Raw genomic sequence first — 27,857 nt, 5'->3', positions numbered from 1 at the left:
AACAAAATTCATATGGAAGAACAAAAGGTCGAGAATTTCAAGGGAAGTAATGAAAAAAAAAAAATCAAATGAAGGTGGCCTAGCTGTACCTGATCTAGAACTATATTATAAAGCAGCAGTCACCAAAACCATTTGGTATTGGCTAAGAAATAGACTAGTTGATCAGTGGAATAGGTTAGGTTCACAGGACAAGATAGTGAATAAAAATAGTAATCTAGTATTTCACAAACCCAAAGATCCCAACTTTTGGGATCAGAATTCATTATTTGACAAAAACTGCTGGGAAAACTGAAATTAGTATGGCAGAAAGCAGGCATGGACCCACATTTAACACCACATACTAAGATAAGATCAAAATGGGTCTATAATTTAGGCATAAAGAACGAGATCATAAATAAATTAAAGGAACATAGGATAGTTTACCTCTCAGACTTGTAGAGGAGGAAGAAATTTGTGACCAAAGGAGAACTAGAGATCATTATTGATCACAAAGTAGAAAATTTTGATTACACCAAATTAAGAAGCTTTTGTACAAACAAAACTAATGCAAACAAGATTAGAAGGGAAGTAACAAATTGGGAAAACATTTTTACAGTTAAAGGTTCTGATAAAGGCCTCATCTCCAAAATATACAGAGAATTGACTTTAATTTATAAGAAATCAAGCCATTCTCAAATTGATAAATGGTCAAAGGATATGAACAGACAATTTTCAGATGATGAAATTGAAACTATTTCCACTCATATGAAAGAGTGTTCCAAATCACTATTGCTCAGAGAAATGCAAATTAAGACAACTCTGAGATATTACTACACACCTGTCAGATTGGCTAAGATGACAGGAACAAATAATGATGAATGTTGGAGGGGATGTGGAAAAACTGGGACACTAATACATTGTTGGTGGAATTGTGAAAGAATCTGGCCATTCTGGAGAGCAATTTGGAACTATGCCCAACAAGTTATCAAACTGTGCATACCCTTTGATCCAGCATTGCTACTACTGGGCTTATATCCCAAGGAAATACTAAAGAAGGGAAAGGGATCTGTATGTGCCAAAATGTTTGTGACAGCCCTTTTTGTAGTGGCTAGAAACTGGAAAATGAATGGATGCCCATCAATTGGAGAATGGTTGGGTAATTATGGTATATGAATGTTATGGAATATTATTGTTCTGTAAGAAATGACCAACAGGAGAAATACAGAGAGGCTTGGAGAGACTTACATCAACTGATGCTGAGTGAAACGAGCAGAACTAGGAGATCATTATACACTTCAACAATGCTACTGTATGAGAATGTATTCTGATGGAAGTGGATATCTTCAACATAGAGAAGAGCTAATCCAATTCCAATTGATCAATGATGGACAGAATCAGCTCCACCCAGAAAAGGAACACTGGGAAATGAGTGTAAACAGTTAGCATTTTTTGTTTTTCTTCCCAGATTATTTTTACCTTCCAAATCCAATTCTTCCTTTGCAACAACAACAACAAAATTCAGTTCTACATATATATATATATATTATACCTAGGATATACTATAACATATTTAATATGCATGGGAATGCCTGCCATCTAGGGGAGGGGGTAGAGGGAAGGAGGGGAAAAAATCGGAACAGAAGGGAGTATATGGGATAATGTTGTAAAAAATTACCTATGCATATGTACTGTCAAAAAAAAGTTATAATTATAAAATTAATTTTTAAATGATTTAAAAAGATGTTATTACAGAATTTGCCTTATGAAGTCTTAACCCCTAGGGAATGGAAATCTATAGCAAGGACATGCTTAGAACCTGGACAAAACTTGTGGCTTTCTGAATATAGTGAGCTCTGTAGGATACAAGCCCAACAAAATAGTCATAGTGGAGTTAATCCTCCAATCACCTATGAACAACTAACAGGTGTAGGTTCTTATACAGACAATTTATCCTAGATTAATTACCCCATACCAGCATATGAGCAAAATGCTGCTGCTGCTATCAAAGCATGGGCTTTTCTCCCAGATTAAAACGACAAGGGTGAAGCCTTCACAAAAATTGCACAAGGGCCAAATGAACCCTTTGCTGATTTTGTGGGACGTTTGCAGACAGCTGTCATACAAACTAAAGGTGAAAATGCAGTAACAGAAATTATGATAAGGCAACTTGCTAAAGAAAATGCTAATGAGGTATGTAGAAGAATTATATTAGGATTGCATAAGGATGCTCCTTTAGAGGAGATCATAAGATGCTGTGCCACAGTAGGCACAAATAACTTTTAAAGCCAGGCTATAATGCAGACTTCTCAAGATCTGAACATGGGAAGACAGGGTCCCTTTTGGCAAGGGACTTCCAGAGAAACTTGTCAATGCTTTAATGTGATAAAGTAGGGCATCTGAAAGCTCAATGTTAGCATAGAGACAGAGTAAGAAAACAGGGTGGGAGAACAAGACCTAATACCCTATGTCCAAATTGCAACAGAGGCTTCCATTGGGCATCAAAATGTAGATTGATTTAGGTAAATGGGATGAGGGGCCCAGCCCCTGGGCCCAAGGCAAAAAATACTTGGGGCATGATGATAGCTAATGCTACACCCAGAGAGCCTTTAAAAGTTCAATACCCAGACATGACCAATCAGCCAGGAAGCAATCTAATGGGAGAAAGGGATTACACAATCAATCAGCCAAGAAGCAACCTGATGGGAGAAAGAATTACAATTGGGGAGAATAGAATTGTATACAGCTGGGAACACTGAGATACCCCCTGGAGAGGTGAAATCTGTTCCTCTCCAGCCTATGGATCCCTTGCCTCAAGGCACAGTAGGCTTGACCATTTCACCTCCTGAGAGTACAGTATCCATCCATACACTGATGTGGGAAACTGGGGAATGTGTAGCTAATAACCCAGTCACTAACACAGGCAGACAATGTGTGACTTATGAAGTAGTAGCATCAGGTTTACTGATACAGACTCCTAATAAGCAATCTGGTGATAGTCGCCCAAATTCTGATTCCAAGCAACAAAATCCAGGAATATATTGGACAGCAGCTGTGATAGCTGATCAACCTATGCTCACTATCTATTTAAATGGCATACCATTAGAAGGACTGGTAGACACTGGTGCAGAGCATACAGTTATTAGAGGTGCCAACTGGTTCAATCACTGGCCAAAGATAAGGCAGACACCTACATGTCTGGGGTAGGAGGAGCAATAGCAGGAGAAGTTAGTGCTAGGCCTTTGAGATGGATATTTGAAGGTGAAACAGGAGTTTTTACTCCTTTTATAGTTGAAAAAAATCTCCATCAATCTGGGGAAGAGACATTTTACAGCAGATAGGATTACAAATAAGCACTTTGGCTTTTTAGGCAGGGCTGCTGTTGAAGGCCTGCCAACACTTTCACCTATTCCTATCCAATGGAAAACTGTTACACCAGTGTGGATAGAACAGTGGCCATCAATTGGAGAATGGTTGGGTAAATTATGTTATATGAAGGCTATGGAATATTATTGCGCTGTAAGAAATGACCAGCAGGATGAATTCAGAAAGGCCTGGAGAGACTTGCATGAACTGATGCTGAGTGAAATGAGCAGAACCAGATCACTATACACTTCAGCAACAATACTGTATGAAGATGTATTCTGATGGAAGTGGATATCTTCAACATAAAGAAGATCCAACTCACTTCCAGCTGATCAATGATGGACAGAAACAACTACACCCAGAGAAGGAACACTGGGAATTGAATGTAAAATATTAGCACTACTGTCTATCTACCCAGGTTACTTATACCTTCGGAATCCAATACTTAACTTGCAACAAGAAAATTGGATTTACACACATATATTGTATCTAGGTTATACTGTAACACATGTAAAATGTATGGGATTGCCTGTCATCTAGGGGAGGGAGTAGAGGGAGGGAGAGGAAAATTTGGAAAAATGAATACAAGGGATAATGTTATAAAAAAAATTACTCATGCATATATACTGTCAAAAAATTTATAATCATAAAATTAATAAAAAAATAAAAATTAAAAAAAATACTCACATAACAGGAAGACTAGCTAAATGGTAATATATACCAGGGTAATCTTTTGGGAGAGTAAATGGTTTTATAAAACTTTGGTAAAACTGTGATATAAATAATGAGAGAAGTATATAAAATTCTTTATAAATCCTAAAATGCCATGTAAATGTGACATTTTAAAATCTAATAATAATAAAAGTTTATATTTATGTAGGAAAAAAAAGGAATCATTGGATTTTCTGAGACATGATAAGATTGTAGGACTTGAAAACCCTCAGGAATCATTGGATTCTCTGAGACATGATAAGATTGTTGTAGGACCTCAAAACCCTCAGGAATCATTGGATTCTCTGAGATATGATAAGATTGTTATAGAACCTCAAAACCCTCAGGAATCATTGGATTCTCTGAAACATGATAAGACTGTTGTAGGACTTGAAAACCCTTAGGAATCATTGGATTTCCTGAGAAATGATAAGACTGTTGCAGGACTTCAAAATCTGCTAGAATCATTGATTCCTTAACACATAAAAAGAATGTTGCAGACTTCAAAACATTGTGGGTATCATTGGATTCCCTGGCATATGAAGCAATGGACAATAGATTGGTTTTGGACTATCTCTTGGCTGCTGAAGGAGGTGTATGTGTGATTGTTATTTGCATACCCTCCTTCTAGGACTTCTGGAAATCTTTAAAATACCATGTTGATTTATATTGTTTGTTATATCACTACTTGCATGTACACTTCATGTTTGTTACACTACATTGAACCTGCACTGGCTGTGGGGAAAGTCACCACAATAATGCCTATGCATTATTGCTTGTGTAATATCTCCCATGCTGGTGGGTTTGTGCATACCTGTTTCTAATAAGGCCCTTCAGCCCAGAAACCCGCTAGCAATCCCCATTTCCCTTTGTTGCTTTTCATCTCCCTTCTTGAGATGTCAGGGTGGATGTGATCACCTTCTTTTCAGTGTTTTCACCTCCTTTCCTGAGAAGTCAGGGAGGGCATGATCACCTCCTTTTTGGGGTTCTCACCTCCCTGAGAAGTCAGGGATGGTGTGCCCACCTGTGTTCTAAAACAAAAGAAAGCGGGAGATTTAAAGGGCGTTAACTCTTTTTTTTTTAATTTTTATTTTATTTTATAATTATAACATTTTTTGACAGTACATATGCATGGGTAATTTTTTACAACATTATCCCTTGCACTTACTTCTATTCAGATTTTTCCCCTTCCTCCCCCAACCCCCTCCCCCAGATGGCAAGCAGTCTTATATATGTTAAATATATTACAGTATATTCTAGATACAATATATGTGTGTAGAACCGAATTTTTTGTTGCACAGGAAGAATTGGATTCAGAAGGTAAAAATAACAGTTTACATTCATTTCCCAGTGTTCCTTTTCTGGATGTAGCTGGTTCTGTCCATCATTAATCAATTGGAATTGGATTAGCTCTTCTCTATGTTGAAGAAATCCACTTCCATCAGCATACATCCTCGTACAGTATCATTGTTGAAGTGTATAATGATCTTCTGGTTCTGCTCGTTTCACTCAGCATCAGTTGATGTAAGTCTCTCCAAGCCTCTCTGTATTTCTCCTGTTGGTCATTTCTTATAGAACAATAATATTCCATAACATTCATATACCATAATTTACCCAACCATTCTCCAATTGATGGACATCCATTCATCTTCCAGCTTCTAGCCACTATGAAAAGGGCTGCCACAAACATTTTGGCACATACAGGTCCTAAAGGGCGTTAACTCTTGAGTTAATGCAGTGAGGTTGGACAACCAAGCACTTAAGGCTAATTACAGATTGGACAATACTTTGTTAGCATATGCTTGGAAAATGGCCTGCCCCTCTATTCTGTGCTTGTTAGATCTTTTGGTTTATATAGAGAATTGTGGGAAGAATTAGGGGGTGGAGTAAGACAAGCCAGAGTCACTTCTGGGTGGGAGATGAAGAGGAGAGGTCATGGAGATACTGCATCCATCCAATTCACTCCTATCCCTAAAGACCATAAAAGATGGGGCAGCTAGGTGGCTCAGTGGATAGAGCACCAGCCTTGAATTCAGGAGGACCCAAGTTCAAATCTAGTCTCACTTAACACTTAACACTTCCTAGTTGTGTGACCCTGGGCAAGTCACTTAACCCCCCCCCCAAAAAAAAAAACATAAAAGATCATAAAGACTTTGGCTTATCCTGACTCTGGCTGATTCTAAAGTATCCAGGGTGCTAATTCGATCTTCACAATAGATAAAAAACGAGGCATATAGAGTTAAAATGATACTCCCCAGATTCCAATGTTTGAGACAGGATTTAAAAGCAGGTCTTTTTGACTTTAAGTCTAGCATTAACTAGTTGTACTAGTTAAAGATCCCAACTCAGCTAACCTAAGTGACAAGGAGAAGGATAGTGCCCTGTACAATAAAAGAGGAAAGGAGTGGGGATGGGGGGAAGAGAGAAATAACGCATTCCATATTGGATGTGTTAAGTTTAAGATGTCTACAGGATATCTAGTCTAGCTAGTTGGTGATGTGAGACTGGATGTCAGACGAGAGATTGGGGCTGGATAAATAGATCCAAAAATCAGCAGTATAGTGATCATTGAATCCATGGGAGCTAATGAGGTCACCAAGTGAAGTGATATAGAGGGAGAAGAGAAGAGACACTAAGACAAAGCCTTGGGGTACCTCCACAGTTAATGGGCATGACCTAAATGAAGATCCAGAAAAAGATCCTGAAGAAATAGGTAGGAGGAAAAGCATGAAAACTTAAAGAGAAGAATGTCCAGGAGAAGAGAGTAGCTAACAGAGGTTTAAAAAAAAAAGCATAGAATTGAGAAAAGACCCTTAGATTTGGCAAGGAACATGTCCTTAGCAACTTAAGAAAAAAGGCCATTTAAATCAAATGAGAAGGTCAGAAGTTGTTGGGTTCTTACTAAGTGCTAATGAGATAATGAGATATTAGGTTCTTACTAAGTGCTAAGTCGGTACTTAACAATTCTCTAGTTCTGGTCTTTACTAGGAGTTCAACCCCTTTGAATTCCTGGGGAGGAGCTTGCATGCTTAGGAGGAGTAAGTTCATTGGTTGAAATAATTTTTCCCAGAAGCCTTTGCATTATCCCACGCCCATTCTCTGGGAGAATAAAAGAGGGCAGCACTCGAAAGATAGAGAGTCTTGTTTGGACCAGACTTGAGGCGGCTCTCTGGAGGAAGAAGTCTCTCCTCTAGACCAGAGAGAGATCGGCAGTTTCTGGAGACAAAAGCACATTACATATTGGCGCCCAACATGGGGCAAGGGCTCTTGCTTATCCTGACAAGGACTTATTCTGAGCCCTTCAGAGGAGCTAGTCCAGACCTTTGCATTTAAGGACTTATTCTGAGCCCTTCAGAGGAGCTAGACTGGACCATTGCAATTTGGCGCCCAAACAGGGACAGACACAATCCTGATTCCAGTGGAAAAACCTCCGATTCAGATTCCAGTGGAAAAGACTTTCTGACACAGAAATAACCGTGAGTAACAAGGAAACTTTGTTAAAGATTAAGTGAGTGTTCTAATAGACAAATAAGGAACTTAACTTGTTAAGGGCTAAACCAGCAATCTCTTATAGCTGAAACGGGGCAGATGTTAACTAAAGACAATCCTTCAACCTCAACCGACTCAGCTCCAGCCCCAGCGGCAGCCTCAGCTCTACCCCCAATCAAGAGTGGTACTATAGAGAATATAATTAAGATAATTGAGGAGCAGAGTTGTAACCTGGGTACAGATTGCTAAATTCTTGGCTGCATTAAGACTCACGTTTCCTTGGTTCTTAGAGGAAGAAAAGATAGCTGTAGATAACTGGGAGCTAGTGGGATTTGAAATGAGAGAATTTCACACAAAAATGGGCCTCGTTCAATTTCTGCAGAGGTATTTTATATCTACAACATAGTTCAATTAGCCTTAAACTATTGAGCAAGTTGTAGGAGAAGGAAAAGTTTTAAAAATGAACAGAGGGAGTGTGAGGAAAAAAAGGAAAGATCAAGATCTTGCCCAAGAGCAAAGGAATTTAAATGAGGAATTAGGGTGTGATGACTCTGATTCTCTTGAAGAAGCTTTAACCCCCCCTAGAGAGCAGATTATTGACGGGCCCACATCAACTCCACCTTCAGAGGTGGAGGAAGAAGGAGGAGGGGAAGAGGTAGAAACACAAACAGAATTGCCTGTGAAGAAGCCTAAGCCTATGACAAGATTAGAAAAAGCATTGGTTAAAGCTAAAAGAGAAGGACAGGATATAAGTGATTTTATACATGCACATCCTGTGATTGAAGATATTGACTCTGTAGGTCAAAAAAGGAGAAGATATGCACCTTTAGATTTGAATAAGATTAAAGATTTGAAAAAAGGTTGTAACCTTTATGGGGCTACATCAGCTTATGTTAAAATGTTACTAGATGGTTTGTCTTATGAAGTCCTAACCTCAAATGATTGGAAATCCATAGCAAGGACATGTCTAGAACCTGGACAAAATTTGTTATGGCTTGAGGAGTTTCATGAATTATGTAAAATCCAAGTCAGATGCAATTTGGAAATAGGGGTTAACACACAATTCACTTTTGAGCACTTAGCTGGTGAAGGTCGGTATGGAGAGAATTCAGAACAGATTAATTATACCATGACAATATATGAGCAAATTGCTAAGGCTGCAATAAAAGCTTGGAGTGTCCTCCCTGGACAGAAAGATCAGGGAGAGGATTTCACTAAAGTAGAGCAAGGTCCCAATGAACCTTTTGCAGATTTTGTGGGACATTTGCAAACTGCTGTCAAAAGAACTATTGGAGAAAATGCAACTACAGAAATAATGACCAGACATCTGGCTAAGGAAAATGCCAATGAAATTTGCAAAAAAAAATTATATGGGGATTAGACAAAGATGCTCCTTTAGAGGAGATCATAAGACGATGTGCCACAGTGGGAACAAATGCTTTTTACACCCGGACTATTATGAATATGGAAAGACAGGGTCCTCCTGGCAAGGGACTTCGAGAGAAACTCGGCGATGTTTCCAATGTGGAAAAATTGGGCATCTAAGAGCTCAGTGTAAATATGGAGATAGAGTAAGAAGACATGGTGAGAAAAGACCTAAAACTCCATGTCTAAAATGTCACTAACACAGGTAGACAAAGTGTGATTTATCAACCAGGAGAAGTAGTAGCATCAGGCTTATTGTTATGTACCCCTAATAAGCAACCTGGTGATAGTCGCCTAGATTCTGACTCCAATGAACAAAATCCAGGAATATATTGGACAGCAGCTATGACAGCTGACTGACCTATGCTTACTATTTATATAAATGGAATACCATTTGAAGGATTGGTAGACACTGGTGCAGAGCATACAGTTATTAGAGGTGCGAATTGGCCCAGTCACTGGCCAAAGATTAAGGCAGACACCTACATGTCTGGGGTAGGAGGAGCAATAGCAGCAGAAGTTCGTGCTAGGCCTTTGAGATGGATATTTGAAGGTGAAACAGGAGTTTTTACTCCTTTTATACTTGAAAAAATCTCCATCAATCTGTGGGGAAGAGACATTTTACAGCAGATAGGATTACAAATAAGCACTTTGGCTTTTTAGGCAGGGCTACTGTTGAAGGCCTACCTGCACTTTCACCGGTTCCTATTCAGTGGAAGACTGATTCACCATGTGGGTAGAACAGTGGCCCTTAAGAAGTGATAAAATTCAGGCCTTATTAGACATAGTGAACGAACAACTTGACCAAGGACACTTGTGGCCTTTTCTAAGTCCTTGGAATTCCCCAGTATTTGTGATGAAAAAGAAATCTGGAAAATGGAGGATGTTAACTGATCTAAGAAGAGTAAATGAACAGATGGAAACTATGGGAACTCTTCAGTCTGGACTTCCATCTCCTACTCAGTTGCCTAGAGAATGGCCTCTTTGGGTTATAGACATTAAGGATTGTTTCTATTCTATCCCTCTAGATAAGGAGGATATGAAAAGATTAGATTTTTCAGTGCCTAGTGTTAATTTGGCTGAGCCTTATAAAAGATATGAATGGACAGTTTTGCCACAGGGAATGAAAAACAGCCCAACTATGTGCCAAATGTATGTTGCTGCTGCTCTTGCTCCAGTAAGAAAAGCCTTTCCGAAAGCAATATTGTTACATTATATGGATGATGTTTTGGGATGTGTACCTGAGGAACAAATGTTAGAAGCATGTCTACAAAAGACCATGGAAATACTAAAATACTACAAACTGCATATAGCTACAGAAAAAATTCAAAGACATGCTCCTTTTCAATATTTAGGATATGAAGTATATCCTAAGACACTCATGGTACAAAAGCTTTCTTTAAGAACAGAGAAGTTGAACCTTAAATGATTTCCAAAAATTAATAGAAAATATCCAATGGATGCATCCAGTGTTCGGCTTAACTACCAATCAACTGCAACCTCTATATGACATTTTAAGGGGAGATAGTGCTTTAAATTCACCATGCCAGCTTACAAAAGAAGCACAAGAAGCTTTGAGAGAAGTTGAACTGATTTTATCCAATGTGGTTGAAAGAGTCACTCAAAAACCCTTGGAAATATCAGTTTTTGCTACAAAAGAGGCACCTACAGAAGTCCTTCATCAAGGAGACAGTGTGATTGAGTGGGTGAACCTCCCAGCACAACCAGAACAAAGCCTTACTCCTTACCCAGTGCTTGTGGCTAGAATTTTATTAAAGGCTATTAAGAGTAATACAATTATCTGGAATAAGTCCTGAAAAAATATACACATTCTATACTAATGCACAAATTAATGTATGCTGTGAGACCATGCAAGAATGGCAAATTTTATTAGCCATGGCTCCAAATTTTGCACATGGGTCTCCATTAAAGATAACCAGACTATTACATAATTGGCAATGGATTCTTGAAGAAAAGGTTTCTAAAGTTCCTCTTAAAGGACCAACTATCTTTACAGATGCATCCAAACATAATATTTGCACTGTATTCTCTTGTGACTTAACTATAAAGAGAGTAGTCAGAACTCCTTTTCAGTCCACTCAGCAGAATGAATTATATGCAATCTTATTATCCAGGAGATATAAATATAATTACTGATTCAGCCTATTCAGTATATGTAGTACAAAGAATTGCCACAGCCCAAATAAAATTTGCAGCCTCTAATACATATCAGTTCTTTAAGGAACTTCAAGAGCAAGTGAGAAAACATCCAGGCAAGATTTATATCTTGCATGTCCACTCACATAGTGGACTTCCAGGTCCTATCTTTGATGGAAATTCAAAGGCAGATAGCCTTCTAACCATGTTAGCCAGTACTCCTTTATTTCAGGAAGCACAAGAATCTCATTCTAAATATCATCAGGCTGCTCGAGCTTTACATTTACAATTTGGAATAACAAGAGAGGAAGCTAGGAGCATAGTAAAAAGCTGTACAGCTTGTCTTCCATTCCACGCTCCTACATTCCTTCCAGGGAATAATCCTCATGGTTTGAAACCCAATGAAATCTGGCAAATGGATGTGACCCATTATAAATATTTTGGTCCTCTGTCTTTCATCCACATGGTAGTAGATATCTTTTCAGGATTCACTTTTGCAGTGCCAACAGCAAAAGAGACAGCTCGAGTGGTCACTGAATTCCTTATCCAAGCATTTGCAATTATGGGTGTGCCACAAGAAATAAAAACAGATAATGGACCTGCATATAGTTCTAAACATTTTGCACACTTTTGTGCGCAGTATAAGATTTTATACACTACTGGAATACCTTTTAATCCGCAAGGTCAGGCAATAGTAGAGAGAAGAAACAGAGACATTAAGACACTCCTCCAAAAACAAAAGAAAGGGGGAGCCACAAGTAACCCTAGAGAACTTCTAAATTTAGTTCTCTATACCATTAATTTTCTAATTTTTGACAAAGATGCACTGGCTCTGGCAGACAGGTTTTATAACCCACCAGAAGGGCAGTGTCCAGTGCGAGCAGCTCTACTGTCCTTAGATAATCGCCAGGTGATGTGGAGAGACCCAGAAAGTGGTGAATGGAAGAGACCAGATAAATTAGCTGCCTGGGGGAGAGGGTTTGCTCGTATTTCTTCAGATGGAGAAGGAATCAGATGGGTGCCAATGAGTCGTATTCGCCTTGTCCATTGGAGAGAGACAGAAAAAGAGAAAGACCTCAAAACAAAGGATAAAATCTAAGAAACATCTGACACTGAAAGAGCATGGCTAATAAGAAAACTGTTAAAGAACTTTAAAACCAGCAAGAATCATTGGACTTCCTAACACAAGATGAGACTAATGGACAATGGACTTATGGACATTTATAAATTTTCAATTTATGATTATTTGATCATGTTATTTGTTACATACTTCTAGCATGTGTTATGTTACTATGTTACTATGTATTTATGTAATCTATGTAATTATGTGTAATGCCTCCTATACTGATGGATTTATGTTTCAAGGTCATGACCACCCTATGTTCTAAATCAAAAGAAAGGGGGAGATGTTAGGTTCTTACTAAGTGCTAATGAGATAATGAGATATTAGGTTCTTACTAAGTGCTAAGTCAGTACTTAACAATTCTCTAGTTCTGGTCTTTACTAGGAGTTCAACCCCTTTGAATTCCTGGGGAGGAGCTTGCATGCTTAGGAGGAGCAAGTTCATTGGTTGAAATAATTTTTTTCCCAGAAGCCCTTGCATTATCCCACGCCCATGAAAGATAGAGAGTCTTGTTTGGACCAGACTTGAGGCGGCTCTCTGGAGGAAGAAGTCTCTCCTCTAGACCAGAGAGAGATCGGCAGTTTCTGAAGACAACAGCACATTACAAGAAGTCAGACTGAAGAGGATTTGTTTAGAAGAGAGAGGAGAGAAAGTAAAGAAATTGATTATCAATTTTATCAGCCACAAAAGGGAAAAGAGATATAGAATGATAACTAGAAGGGATGGTTAGGTCAAGAGAATGTTTTATTTTTAAAGCCTAGCTTATTGGACTGTGATTCCTGACCCTAAATGGGGTCTTATAACTGAATGTGGTGGCTGTGAAATTGTAATCAGTAAATGTTTGATTTGTATACTTATTTTACATATCTATATACCTGGGGTCACAAAAAAAATTCTCAGGTGAGATGGGGTCACAAGTGGAAAAAGTTTTAAGAAGTTCTTTTTTAAGGTTTTAAGAGGCACAGGACTGTTTGTAAGCAGCATGGAAACAGCTAATAGATTTTCCATGTTCTACCTTCTTGGATACCCTAGTATTACAGAGAAATGTTAGAAAAAAATACCATTTTAATTTTGGTTTAGAGTTTAATTGAACAATCACTTTTTCTGTGTTTTTCCTCTAAGAGCCAGGCCAATTTCTTTAAGATAATTTTTGAATGTTTAATATTTATGTACTGGTGTCCATTTTATTCCTATCTCTTTGAAAATATGGGCATAATATATGCCCAAAAAGTTATCAAACTGTGCATACCCTTTGACCCAGCAGCGCTACTACTGGGCTTATATCCCAAAGAAATACTAAAGAGCAGAAAGAGACATATATGTGCCAAAATGTTTGTGGCAGCTCTTTTTGTAGTAGCTAGAAACTGGAAGATGAATGGATGTCCATCGGTTGGAGAATGGTTGGGTAAATTATGGTATATGAAGGTTATGGAATATTATTGCTCTGTAAGAAATGACCAGCAGGAGGAATACAGAGAGGCCCGGAGAGACTTAAATCAACTGATGCTGAGTGAAATGAGCAGAACCAGAAGATCACTGTACACTTCAACAACAATACTGTATGAGGATGTATTCTGATGGAAGTGGAAATCTTCAACATAAAGAAAAACCAACTCACTTCCAGTTGATCAATGATGGACAGAGGTAGCTACACCCAGAGAAGAAACACTGGGAAGTGAATGTAAATTGTTAGCACTAATATCTGTCTGCCCAGGTTGCATGTACCTTCGGAATCTAATGTTTATTGTGTAACAAGAAAATGATATTCACACACATGTATTGTATCTAGACTATATTGTAACACATGTAAAATGTATGGTATTGCCTGTCGTCGGGGGGAGGGAATAGAGGGAGGGGAGGATAATTTGGAAAAATGAATACAAGGGATAATATTATAAAAAATATATATATAATAAAAAATTATTAAGTAAAAAAAAATATATATATATATAAGTCCTTGAAGCAGGTTCTTTTTATTTCTATTTTTAGCCATACTGGCTATCTAACATACCGGGTGTGTAGCCACTTAATAAAAACTTTCTGGTTGACAAATTTTAAAAAAAATGGGCATAATATGTACATTGTAACCTTAGAATACTGCTCCTACTAATTTGTCTGGAGCCCCACTATAGGAACTTATCCATGATCTTTTTTTTGTTTGTTTGTTTAAGCAGCTCTGAAATGCTTTCCTTTTTTATGACATGAATCCAGACAACATATTCAGGATCTTTATGGATTCAAGGATACAATAATAGATCCCAGAGATTTAATCTCTTTGAGTCTACTTGCTTCTTTGGGATTTTTCTTTTAAAAAATGTTTTTATTGTTATCTTTTGAAAATTTGTTTCATTCTTCATATGCATATTCTCAGCATCTGGTATGTAATAGATGCTTAATAACTACATGTTTATTGATTGATTCTCTTTGGATGATTCAAGCAAAGGATGTATAAATACTTGGTTAGTGTGCCTTTGAAAAAGATTCTTTTTCCAATCTAAGTTGGATTGGATCCCTTCCCATTCTGAGATTCTGTGATCTCTAGGATTCTATTATACTTCAGTGTATTTAAGGTCTCATCAGTATTGGTGTTTCCTCCATTGGTACAAAGAGTAACCCATCCATGCCTTATCATCCTTTGCCATTCTTATTCTTTTTCTTCCCTGCATGTTCCACTGATGACTTGTCTATTGGTTTAAAGGGCTTTCCTCTACACTTTGCCATGTTTTGTGGGTTCAAGTGGCGTACTTGAGTATTTTTATTGCCACACAAACAGCTCATCTCCTTTTTTAAACTTAATTTTATATTCTATCTCTCTCTGTCTCAGTCTCTACATTTGTCTCTTTGGGGTATCTTAGTTTAAACCAAATCTTTTATTGCTTCTTTATTGTCTTTTCCTTGTTATAATATGGGGGTGACCCTGAGTAATGAAAGGCTTTGCCAATGGAGCAGTGTTTTTACTTTGATAGGGTCATCCAATGGATTGTGGGTCTGTGATCTGAGAACCAGTTAACTTTAAAATCAGAAAAGCCTCTCACCAGAGAGCTGGCCACTGATGTTTTCAGTCATAGCAACTCATGAGGAGGATCTGTTAAGATGGGAAAATGACTATGATCTATCTGTATTGTGGAAGAAACTGAGGACAGCAAAGATCTTTTGGGATGTTGAAGTAAGCATTAATTTGAAAGCACCCCAGACAGATAGCTTTAGAGTCATCTGCCTCTTTCTTTCTATCCCAACCCTCAATGATGAGGCAATCGATCACTGAGGTCATTCACACACCCAGTCCTCCTATGAAGCTGCTCTTAACATAGTTTTATGACTTAGCACTGAATTGTCACAAGATGCTGAAGATGATCACAGGCATTGGGGAGAATCATCTAACCTAGAATCACAGCCGCAGAATTTCAACCTCCAACCTTGGAGTCCGAAGCTTAGAATCATAGAATCATAAACAATCTGAGCCAGAAGAGATCTTGGAAATTATGGTCAAACCCTTCATTTCACAGATGAAGTCAATGGGTTCTAAGGACAGGAAGGTCACACTGAAAGGGAGTGGGACTAGTAGAATTTAAAGCTCAAGTCTTCTTATTCCTTATCGTGTTTTGAGGATATTTCCATTGAACCAGCTACTTTCTTCAAAAGATCAGAGAATGGATGGGGAAGTGAGGGACTTAAGAGATTGTGGGAAGGGGCAAAAGGATTAAGCCCTATATGTCCAAGGAACACAGAACTATCCCTAGCAGTTGGGCATGATTCAAGCTATTTGGACCCTTTGCCTCCCCCCTGCCATAGTCCCAGCTTTGTACCCAGTAATAGCTAATGGGAGGGGGGGGATTCTTGGTGCTAATTAGCTGCCGATTAATCTGTTCTGAATTTGTGAAAAGATGAAATTAGTGTGAATATGCAAATCTCAGTTGTCCCTGCCTGAGAATGCGCCCAGAATTCACTGCACCTGAAAACCTGGGCTGATATCTAGGAAAGCATAATAGAGATGTACGTTAAATATTAAATTTAAAAAATTAACAGATTCCAACAGAGCCTGATTTGCATGGAAAAATTAGAGCAATTACTAAGTCTCCTTCCTGCTCCTAGAAACTATCAAAATTCTCCAGACAGGGACTGGCTAAGCTCTGTGGCAGGTGGGTATTCCCAGGACTGCCTTCAATAAAGCTGGAGTTCATTTGCATATGCTGATAAGGGTCATGGCTTTAGGTTTATCCCACTTTTTTGGAAATTTTTCTAACCTGAAAATGGGACCCTGAGGAGAAAAGAGGTCAGCAGCTCTCCATCTCTTCTGAGAGAAATGAGAATCCTATATTCCTATGGCGTTAGCATCATTTTTGTTTTCCCAGGGCCCAAGAGTGGCCCAAAAAGGCCCAAAGTGACATCCCAACAATTGCCAAGGACATATAGTTGGATGCAGCAAGAATAGAGTTTGCCGAGTCCCAAGGGCAATGAGAGGGAGGCTGGAAGGCGCACTGCACTCGGTTCATTGAGAATTCAGGATAAACTGGATTTATATTCAATTATCCAACAGCATTCCTACAGTCACATATGCACACCAACACAAAGACACATGGACACACTTATGGCAGCTTGATAGAATGGAAAGGGCAAAAGATTGGGAGTCAAAACTTAGAATGCCAGCTTTGCTACTTTTTAGCTGGCTAATGCCAGTCAAATCTCTTCCCCATTCTGGCCCTCAGTTTTCTCTTTGGAATGATGAAGGAATTGAACTAGAATCTCAGATGATCTCTCAGGTCTCTTCCAGCTCTCTAAGTCATATGATACAAAATGCATAAGTACAGGGGAAAATACACATACAAATACAAAACACACGGACATCAATGCTGGAACACGTACATGTGTACATATATGTGATACACATGCGTACATATAGCCTCAATACTCATGGGTGACATAGACACATATGAGCTTCCTCCAGTCAATGCCCTCTGACCATTAACAAAAATACCCAAGATCCATAGTGACTAGAGGGCTAGGGCATGACCCTTCTAGATATTCAGTATAGGGGAATGGTCCCCAAGATGAGGGCAGGAAATTGCAATCTTGTCACATACATACACCACTATCAGAGGAGGTTAGCACCATATTATTCCAGGACAGGAAAGTGCCCCCAGTTAGAGGAAAAAGAATACAGAGAAAAGAGCTGCTAGAAGCTTGGCTCATGGATCTGCCTTAGCTCTTTTCCCAAAGCCTCTCCCCCATCCCTTTGCTTTTTCCCTCAGGCTGTTTCTGCCTTCATTTCTGCTTTACCTCTTCAGGCACTCCCTGCCTCTCCTTCCTTCTGCCTTCTCTCTTTATTCCTCATTTTCCAATCCTCTTTTTTCTCTTTCCATCCCTATCTTTCCCTTTTTCTCCGTCCCCCCTTTGTGTTTCTCAATCTCTGTCTCCCAATTCCTCTCCATGTTTCAGAGTATCTCCTCTATGTCTTGATCGCTGCCTCCCTCTATGTCTCTAATAGCCCTCTTGCTTTCTGTATCTGTATATCTCTGTATCTGTGTGTCTGTCTGTCTATCTCTCTCTCCACATTTCCCTTGAGGATCATCCCAGCTCTATTCTCCTTTGAAAGAGCTTCCCTATCTCATAACAAAGCTGTTTTCCCCCCAACCCTCCCCCACAAGCTTCAATCTTCTTCCTCTCCCCCTCCCCACTAGAGTTTGCAGAAAATGAGAAAAGGAAAAGGAGAAAGGTGAGGAGGGAGCCTGAGCTTGGAACTAGAGAGAGAAGAAAGGGAGCCCTGTGAGGCTGCTTGGCTACAGGGAAGGGGGAGACAGAGGGAGGGGATGGGCGGCCTGACGCTCAGGGAAGCTCCGTCTGTCAGCCATGATCTAGAGAGGCAGCAGCTGCCTGAAACTGTGGAGCTGGGGAGGTAAGGGCTTGGGAGCATTCCATCACAGACACAGAAAACCAAGCTGGGACTGGGGCTGGGGAGGGGGAGGGCTTCCAGGAATGTCTCATCTCCCAGTCCACCATTCTCTTTAGGGAGCCCTTGCCCCTCTCCTTTTCCCAAGTCCTTTATTCATCCTAGAAATTCCCTGAGTCCCCTGTACTCCCCAGTTGCCATCATGTCCCTATTTCCCCTGTAATGTCCCAAATCTCCTATAATCCTTGCAAGGGTCTCCACTTCAAGATTCATGGAGTGTACTCTCATAACTGACATAAATCAGGAGCTGGGAGACAGGATAAGTATTTTGAATGGCTGAAGCCATAGAGAACCTTCTTCAGTTCTTCCCTCTCCATTCTCTCCCTCTATCCTTTGCAATGATCAGACTTACATGAGAAACCTGAGGTCTTAGAGAGACCTTTCCCATGTAGTAGTCTGGTGGAAAGAGAGAAGCAGGAGGAAGTCAGTGAAATCCCTTGACCTCGATGCCTTTCACTGTCCTCCCAACATAGGGGCCTTTGAAAAGTCTTTAGACATGAAGAATGCCAGGAAAGTTCCCTTATTACCTATTTACTATGTGACCCAAGTGACACATTTTTTCTGAGACCCAGTTTCCCCTTATCCTGCCTCAAGGTGACATGATGAGAAAGTGTTGTGATGGGGGATGGGGAGTGCAGGTTATTTCCTCCTGCATTAAGATGGTGATAGGGCCTGTAATGTGTTCTCCCCTTCAGAGCCATGCCTATGGGCACCCTGATGCCAGAGTAGTGCCTGCCTGGCACTCAACAACCATATCATGCTGGGCAGGCCAGCTGGGAGCCTATGATTCTGGGAGAATTTATTTCACATCTGCTGGGCCTGCCAAGCAGCTGACTTTTTTCATTTTTTGTTTTTTTTTGGGGGGAGGAAGAAGAGGGAATTTGGGGGAAGAAAAACCTGTCAAGTGACAATTATATCTATGAGGCTCAGTAGCAGTTATAGGGCAGGACAGCTGCTCATGGGCACCTGGGCCTTAATCATTCTTGTTCAAGCTGGTGCCAGCCTGGCCCTCCTCTCTAACCCATTCCTACCCCACCCATCCCAAAGCCTAAGGCTCCTGGCTTTCCACTGAGAAAACTGGTCTCAAGACTTCTGCCCACTGCCCCTTTTGTCTCCATGACCATGCCAGGAGCCTGAGGCAGCTCTGAGCTGGAAATCACTGGTCAGTACCCTCTCTGCCAAATAAAGCTAATGCCAGTCTGGTGATCCTGGACCCTGATCACTAGCTTCTTCCCTATGCTCAAAGTCAAGATCCAGGGACAGTTCTGTTTTTCCCTGATCACTGTTCCCCATTTCACCTAATCTTAAGGAGCGATCCTTCCCATTATTTCCATCTCCCTGAAGGGGATTTCCATAGTTGACTCTTACTTCACTTGCCCACTTGAGCCAATCGGCCCCTGCTTCTATAGCTATTTCTTCCATCCCCACCACTAGGATTGTTCCTTAGGTCAGGCTAGGGTATTTGAGGATAAGGGCATCACTGGGAGCCAGAACTCCTGGAAGTGGAAGGTCTGGATTTCAGATTGGGGATAGGTGAGACATCCTTAAAGGAACAGTCTCTAGTCTCCAGCTCCTCTTCAAACAGCCCTTTGGGAGATGCAGAAAAGGCCCAGAATCACAGAGTAATGTGTCTAGGCAAATAGGATATGGGTCAAATATGTCAATGTGCCAAAGAGATGAGGAAACATAAATTCTTTGGCCTCCAAAAAGTGCTTTCTTCCCAAATCAAGTGCAGTCTCTCTTCTCTTCCCAGAATGTGTCTGTACTGATGATCCTCCACTTCTGTGTTAGATATTCCCTCCTCTTTTCCCAGCTGCCTGGATGTCTATTTGAAAAACAAAAACAAAAACACAATTGGATTCTTGATAGGAACCATGAAGGCTTCAAGTGAAAGCTGGTGTTTCAGATAGGAGGACCGGCCAGAAAGCCATTTCACAGATAGGGATAATTGAGGTTTAGAGAAAGGAGGTGATCTGACAGATAACCATAGGGAAAGTAGTCTAACCAGAACTAGAAGCCAAGAGTTCAATCTAAGGATTTTGATGAGGAGAAGACCAGAATGGAGATAATCAGAGTGACTCCTGAAGTCAGACTACAAGTCAAAACTTACCAGCCTCACTTTGTATTCAAGCTTGGGCAAGTCCCTCACTGAGTCTCACTGGGTCATCTTCTACTTCCAAGCCTGGAGCAATTGCTGCTTCCTTCTCCCTACTATCCTTCCTTCCTCCCTCCTCCTCTCTTCAGTACAAGTCAAAAAAGGCCATCAACCAAACTTTTAGCCCAGTGGTCCTGGGAGAGGGAAAGGAGGTCAATGATGGTTTCTTCCCATAGAGGGAACCCTCTGGTAAACTTGACCCCTGGCCATGAAGGACCCATTCATAGCTAGTGGTAGATGCTTGACTAGAGAAAATGAGAGAAAGGGGACACCTTTGCTCCCACCTCCTAGCTGGATGGGGGAGGAGGGCCATTGTTCTAAGCCCCAGTTACAACCCATTTTCCAGCTTTTCTGACTACTCCCCAGGAGAAAGGAAGTTATATCATGAACAGACTGTCTAGAGATGGGAGGGCCTTTAAAACAGAAGTTGGTATATCAGAAGTAGAAGGATCCTTTGGAACAGATATCACAGAATGAAAGCTGGAAGGAACCATCAGGTGGAAAGCCCCAGAGAGGGAAAAGAAATTCCTATATTAGAGTAACTTTCCATTCTTGTGGAACCAGCCTAAAGAGACCCCGATTTCCTTCCCAGCAGACATTAACAAGACCCCTTATCTCTTTCCAACCCAATAGCTCTGAAGGAAGGGATGGAGGGGTAGTTGGAGCTGAAATTTTCCTTGGATGTGTGTAATTGAAATCCTCTGCTCTGGATTCCTCTGCTCTGAAATCCTGCCCTCTGGAGAGGGGGCTTAATCCACTGTTGATGTGATTGGGGGAAGAGTAGTTAAGGGGAGGACATCCTTCCACCTTTTTCTTATCTGTGCTATTCCTCATATTAATTATTAGCTGTATTAGTTCTTCTCTCACTCATTCGGGGAAGCTAAGACTATCAAGTCAATCTTAACAAGTAGGGAGGGGCTCCAAGTTGGGCACCTAGCTCTGCTGTCCCTTTCACACCTCTGCTACACAACAGCCTTAGCCATAAAAATGACCAATTCTGAATCTTTGTCTTTCACAGGAAGGAGAGAATGAATCAGTGTTGGTAGGCCTAGAGAAATCATGCTGTAGCAGATGAAACTCTGGATTGAGTCAGGAAACCTGAATTATTCCTGGCTCTGATACAGACTTCCTTCCTCTCTGATTTTGGATGTCATTTATTATCTAAGCCTCAGTTTCCCCATATGTTAAGTGAGAGAACTGGCCAAATCATCTCTAAGGCCCTTAAACCTGGCAGTCGTGAGTTCTAGGTTCTTCCAATTGCAATGTTCTATGTTCTATGATTCAGACTAGAAAAGACTTCAGAGGGCCCTAATGTTAATGTATGACAGGGAAAATCCTCTCTAGGCCTGGTTTCCCATTGTTAAATGAGAGAACTGGTCAAATCATCCCTGATGCCCCTAACCTTGGCAGTTGTGAGTTCTAAGTTGTTTTTTGTTTTTGTTTTTGTTTTTGTTTTTCCCCAGAGGCAATGCTCTATGTTCTATGATTCAGAATAGAAGAGACTTCAGGGGGCCCTAATGCTGATGTTTGACAGGGAAAATACATTGCAATGTCACTGTTACTTTGGCAGCTTAGAGCTCGCACTGCATGGGGGACAGAGAGGGAAGAGGGGAAATGAAAAAGGTACTCCTGGGACAGAGGTGAAGGGGCAGGGCGGGTCTCAGCACAGCTGGTGCTGTGGTTCAAGTTGATTTGCCTTTAGAGCCAGACAGGAAGGCTTGGTCATCAGAAGAATGTAGTCACTGCCAGGCAGCCTTTCTGTCTGTCAGCAGAATGGTTGAGGACACCGATCAGGTGCAGGGAGTCTCATGCCCTTCTAATCCATAGAAACTCTACTGGCATAGGCCTCTAGGTCTTATAGAACAGTAGCAACAAAGCTAGTAACTGCCCCATACTCACCCACCCAAAATGTAGGAACCCATTCTGTAGACCCAATCATAATGACTGCACTGCACCTCTGTAGAGTGTCCCCCCAAATAAGCCAGAGCTCCTCCTGCTGGAGAGAGTGGGCCCTTGCAGCCCTTTACCTGGCACTCTGGCTATGTACTAGGGGGAGGGGGTAGCTCGGAAGAGTTAAACAGAGAGCATGGCCCTGAAGACTCCAGGGCTTGACAACTGGCCAGGAAAAGGAAGGAAACGGGAAGTAAAAGGGACAACCAAGTCTGATGAAGACAGAAAGCGGAGGAGGAGACATTGTCCTCCATCTCCCCTTGAATTCCTCCAATTCTGACAGTCTGGACTATTCATTAGGCTCTGAGCAAACATTAACTGAGAATTATTAGTTTTTCCTAATAATCAGAGTTGGCACACAATGGAAATAAGCAGAGACTGACTCAGGGACACTGTAGCGAGGATTTCTGTGCTGGGTGGGAGATGGAACTAATTGACTCAACAATCCCTTCCAGCTCTGACATTCAACTATGACTATGATTCCAAGAATTGATGAGTCTTAGGTTCTATCATTTTAAGATTCCGCAAGGCTAAATCCTAGATTCTGTGATTCTCTGAAGTTATGATTGACTGATCAAAGGAAGCCCTGGATAGCTACCTCCCCCATTCTTGGCCCCTTCTCCCACGAGGCTTGCTGGGGATATATCTGCCATTCTTTCCTTCCACTGCTTGCAAGCAAAGGTTCCCAAGCCTTGGGAGGAGCAGCTGCAAATTGCCTCCTAAGCTCTGTGACCAGAGAGCCAAGCCTTTGGGCCTCTTTAATCCATCCATATACAATGGGTCTGTATAAGCCCACTGGCCTGGCTGTGATCTCCAGGAAAGAAGGTCTTATATATGCAGAATGGCTCTGTCTATCTTGCCTGGCAGGGAATACTACTAATAGCCTAACCAGGCCCAAAGGCCTCTCAGGGTAACTAGAGGTGGGAGTAAGGGAATTGGGAGATCCTGCTTCAGGGCCCAGTAGAGGTTAAATTAAAGCTAGGAGGAGGGGAACTGAAAGAGTCCTTCTGCTACTCAGGATAGGAAGTTCTGCTGAATCTAAATCAGATACTTATTAATAATAACTGATCATTTGGGTGCTGGTTGTTCCTGGAGATTCAGTTTCATGTGTGTGCATGTGTGACATATATGTGTGGGTGTGTATACATGCATTTAATTTCAATGTACTGGTGCACGCATATGCATCTATACACATACAGTGCTGATGTATGGATGCCATGGACAACAATGCACAATCTGCATGCCCTGGTGCCTGGGCCAGATGCATACTCACATGTATGCCCAATTCTACAGGTAATGCATGCACATAAACTGGCATTCAAGTGCATGTGTATATCTGTGCCCATATATCAAAGTAGATGGGATATAAACACAGTGCACATGTGTGTATATACACACATGCATACACACATATAACATATTATCCACATACTTATCCTGTGTTACACATAGGGCTAGGGTGCTGAGGATGCTGCCCAGTGTGGCTGCTGAAGTTCACGTCTGATCTTCCCCAACATCAATTATAGTCTCTCTGGGCTGTATCTGAGCCGACAGCCATCTCTTTCTCTGTCTCTGTATCCCTCCTCCCTCCCCATCTTCCCCTTGGGGGGGAGTACACAGGTTGACCCATTTCTATCCAGCGCTTGTCCAAGGGCGCATTCCCTCTCTGGTAGGGCTTCTGTTTTGAGTGGGGCTTCCAGTCTCCTTTCTGAGGCCCTGGAAATCAGGATTCCTGGGTTCACCGTCCCAGGAGGACCAACACCCTCTTTCTACCCTGTGTTCTGCCCAAATGGGGGTGGGGGTGGACAGATTCATTCTCTTTGAGACCTGAAGGGGACCGTCACTCCGGAAGCTGCGGTGCGTGGGAAAAGGGGGGGTGGCCCCCACGCCGCGCGCCCCCCCCCTTCCATGGGGCGGGCTGATCCGGGGACAGGATCCGGGCCGGGTTTTTCGTGGCGCCAGGGGCTGAGGCTGAGGCTGAGGCAGAGGCAGAGGCAGAGGCTGAGGCTGAGGCTGCAGCTGAGGCCGGGGCCGGGCTGAGGAGGGGAAGAGAGGGAAAGAGAGGGGTAGCCTGAGCTCCGGCCGCGACCGCGGCGGGTGCAAGAGATGCGGGAGGTGCGCGCACCCAGCCCTGAAGCTGCCCGAGCCGGGGCCCTCAGGGAGCGCCCAGGGCCTGAAGGGGCTTGAGGGGGCTGGAGGGGAGGGGACAGAACCGGACAGGACCGCGCCTCCCCCCCCCTCCCCGCAGCCCCAGCCGCCCCAGCCCCGTTGCAGCTGCCGCTTAGAGCTCGCCTGGCCGGCCCGCGCACCGAACAAGGTGCCGCTGCCTGGGCGCGCACAGCTGCGGCGGCGGCGGCTGTGCTGGGGGGGAGGGGGGAGCCGACCCCCGAATCCTCTCCTTCCCCCCCTCTCCCTCCTCCCCTTCCCCCCACAGGATGCCCGGCTGAGCCGCCGCCACAGCGCGGGCAGGGACAGGTGCGCGCCGAGCGCAGCGCAGGGCACGGCGCGGGGAGCCGCGCGCAGCCGCTCTCCGGGGACCGCGGGCAGCCGAGGTAAGCGCCCCGCACGGGACCCGGGAAGCGCGGGGCGGGGGCCGAGAGCGGCAGGAGCTACAGCGGAGGAGGGGCTGAGGTGGGGGGGGGGGACGGGCTTCTGCAAATCTAGGCCCCCGCCCCCGACGTCCAGCCCCCGCCCCCCACTCCCCGTGGTGGAAGCGGTAGCAGCAAAAAAAGATTGGGGTGAGCTGTGCTGGAGGGGGGGGTAAGGGGTGGAACGGGTAGAGTCCCCGGGTACTCAGAGGAGGCTGGCAACCCTTGGAGCTGCAGGGGCAGGTGGCGTGCAATAGAGGGATCACAGATCTCCAAGGGGCGCAGCCAAAGCTGGCACTGAATTGGGTGGGGAGCGACTATTCCTCTCCACCCTTCTCATCCCCCCTTCTTTTTCCCTTCTCCCGGTCTCCCCCTCCTTCTGACTCCCGCGGCTCTGGGCTTAAGGTGTCCAGGCCTGACTTGTAGCCCCCCCTGGCGCCCCCAGGCTGAGAGACAAAGGGACAAAGGAAGAATCTATCTCTTCCTGATTGTGGGGGGATGTTTTTTTTGGGGGGGAATAAAGCCTTGCCACCCCCCACCCCACCCCCGACTCGAGGGTGCTGCAGCCTCCAGGCTGTGATTGGTCCCTGGAGCCCGGGGGGCTCCGTCACGTGAGGTGGGGGGCGGCTGCACGTGGGAGGTGGAGGGGTTGGGACAACTTAGTTGTCGCCTGCTACGAACTCGGGGTGGCCCGTGGGGGGTGGAGCGGGGCATCGGGTAGGAAGGAGGGAGTGGGGAAAGTCCCCGCCCCCTGTGGGGGGGTCAGTGGGCGGGCCTTCGAGCCCGCCCCCTCGGAGTTAGAGGGGGCCGAGAGCCGAGGGTGCTCACTTGGCCTCCAGACACCCCCCGGGACCGGACTCGACCCTCGCTTGCTTGGGTAGCAGAGCTACCTGCTCAGGGCCCCCAAGAGGTGGCGCTGCGGAGAGGTCCAGCACCTTTCGGGGCGGGACACGCGACCCATTGGTGCCGCGGTCCCTGTTCCTCGGAGCCCCCAGACCCGGTATGACCGGGGTGGGAGGTAGAGGGAGGATGGCCCAGGTGGACGCTAGTGAAGCTGGGAGGGAGGAAGACTGCTTTGGGCTCGGGAAGATGGGTTCTCCTCGGATCTTACAAGCTCAAACGGTCCCAGGGCTAGGAAAGGAATTTTGGAGAGCACCTAGTTCTTGGGTGCTGGGCTGGGGGTAGGAGAGTGCATCAAGCAGAAGAAACAAAACTAAAGCCTAAATAGAGGGAATATGACTTGTCCTGCATCCCACAGCTTTTTAGGAGAGTTGAGACTCGAACCCTGGTTTTCTGATGTTCTTCTCTCCATTACAATCCTGTGCCTCTGATCCGGTTTCCTGGAGATCAACCAGGACTTAGAGAAAGGGGGAGAGGGTGTCATTTCAGGTCCTTTCTTGTCCATTTCAGTGTTGAAGGACTGAATAAAAGAGGAGGGGAAGAGACTGCAGTTTATTTACCTTTGTTTAGGGGCGAGCACCCCAGTGAGCCAGTGATTTTCTTGGAATTTCCATTGAGGCTGAAGAGTGGTCTGGAGTCTCTAGATTTTAGTAGCTACAAACAGGATTTGGGTGGAATGAGGGAAAGGGTTCGGGTTTGGGTTCGGGTTCTGGGAGGGGGGATTCTCGTCTGCCAGTGCCATAGTGTCTGGTCTATTTCGTCTTTGAATTTTCCCCCTCCTCATCACCTTTCACACCATGAGCACATCAGTAAACATTTGTTGATCCGGTATTACGGCTGCACTGCTTTGTGTCAGATCTACCGGTCTGGGAGCATGGAGAATTGGCTAATTTGGGTTGTGGTCCTTGAGACTGGATCTTTCAGCAGAACTAGTCTCTGAGAAGTTTCTCCCTAATTCTTCACTTATGTGTGCGACTGAGGTCAGGGACAAAGAGAAGTAGATGTATAGACAAGGATTCAGATCGTTGAGGTCTGAACCTAGAGCTTTCTGTTCCAGAGGGAAGGTTTGCTATTTATCTGGATAAATATACTCTGCACAGAGTAGGCACTTAATACTTGTGTGAATTGGATAATTGATTCGTCCATCTTCTGCAGATATCGATTGTGAAGGTATCTGGTGTGTTGGGGGAGGGGGATTAGCAGGTTTTATTTATATATATATGAGATTTACCCTTTCCCCCCTTCTTCTGGTACATTGGGGTGGGGGAAAGGGAGAGGAATGTGAATCAGGACCTGATTCTGACTCTCTCCCCAATTGCTCAGCTTAGAGCAGATCATAGAAAAGGAATAGGTCCTAGTTACGAAGGGGAGTGGGGGATGGGGGTCCTGCTGCTTCCAGCCAGTCTCTAGAAGGTATCTGGAAAAAGCCTGGGGAAAGAACCTAATTATTTGGGCCCTAAGGACAGGGCAGCCTCTCCTACCTAATCTATCCCCCTTCAGGGAGTTGTTTAGAGGCTGGGAGATTGAGAGGGTCCTGGATACCTTCAGAGAGGATTGTTTTAGGAGAGCCTTAGGAAGAGCACTCTGGGATGATATCATGACATATCAAATGTCAGGGCTGGAAGGGATCTTAGAACATAGAACTCAGAATGTTTAGGCTGAAAGGGACTGTAGAATGTCAGAACTGGGAGGGACCTTAGAGACTTCCTAGTATAATCCCCCTCATTTCATAGGCAATATGGACTTTTGTTTTTTTGGTGGGCTAGGAAAAGGAAGCCCCCATTTTTTCCTCCTCTCTGTTACTGCTGTTTAGCTACTGGTAGCTTAGGGGGAAGGGCAGGGCAAACAGGGATCCCCACACCCCCTCCCCTAAGGTGGGTCACCTCAGCCAAATCCTGCAGCTGTGCGGCTGTGGAGGGAGGGATGAAGCAGCCAATGGCACGATTCATGGTGCTAAGGAAAAGCAAAGCTTGGGCCAAGGACAGCACCAACGGCAATCCCCTGGGAGCCTCAGGCTGGCTGCAGCCCTTTTCCCCTCCCCTCTCTTCTATGAAAAGGGGGGTGGGGGCT

The 27,857-nt window shown here is 43.4% G+C and overlaps 1 protein-coding gene across 3 annotated transcripts in view; it reads left to right on the top strand.

Annotated features, from left to right (window-relative positions):
• SEMA6B (semaphorin 6B) overlaps positions 1-27,857 on the top strand; it is a 71,182-nt gene that overhangs the window by 2,162 nt on the left and 41,163 nt on the right. Inside the window, exons 1-2 of one of the 3 annotated variants that reach the window (XM_074308284.1) lie at positions 7,168-7,529; positions 24,734-24,851. The exons of 1 other annotated variant lie outside the window; for it this stretch is intronic. The gene's annotated coding sequence lies outside the window, so the exon portion shown is untranslated. Of the gene's footprint in view, positions 1-7,167; positions 7,530-24,733; positions 24,852-27,857 lie in introns of those variants that run through there. One more of the 3 variants, XM_074308283.1, reaches the window with a different exon arrangement.

The sequence above is a fragment of the Sminthopsis crassicaudata genome, chromosome 1, assembly GCF_048593235.1.
Source record: "Sminthopsis crassicaudata isolate SCR6 chromosome 1, ASM4859323v1, whole genome shotgun sequence".
Lineage (NCBI taxonomy): Eukaryota > Metazoa > Chordata > Mammalia > Dasyuromorphia > Dasyuridae > Sminthopsis > Sminthopsis crassicaudata.
Note: the sequence above shows the minus strand (reverse complement) of the source record. Positions and strands in the feature narration are given on the sequence as shown.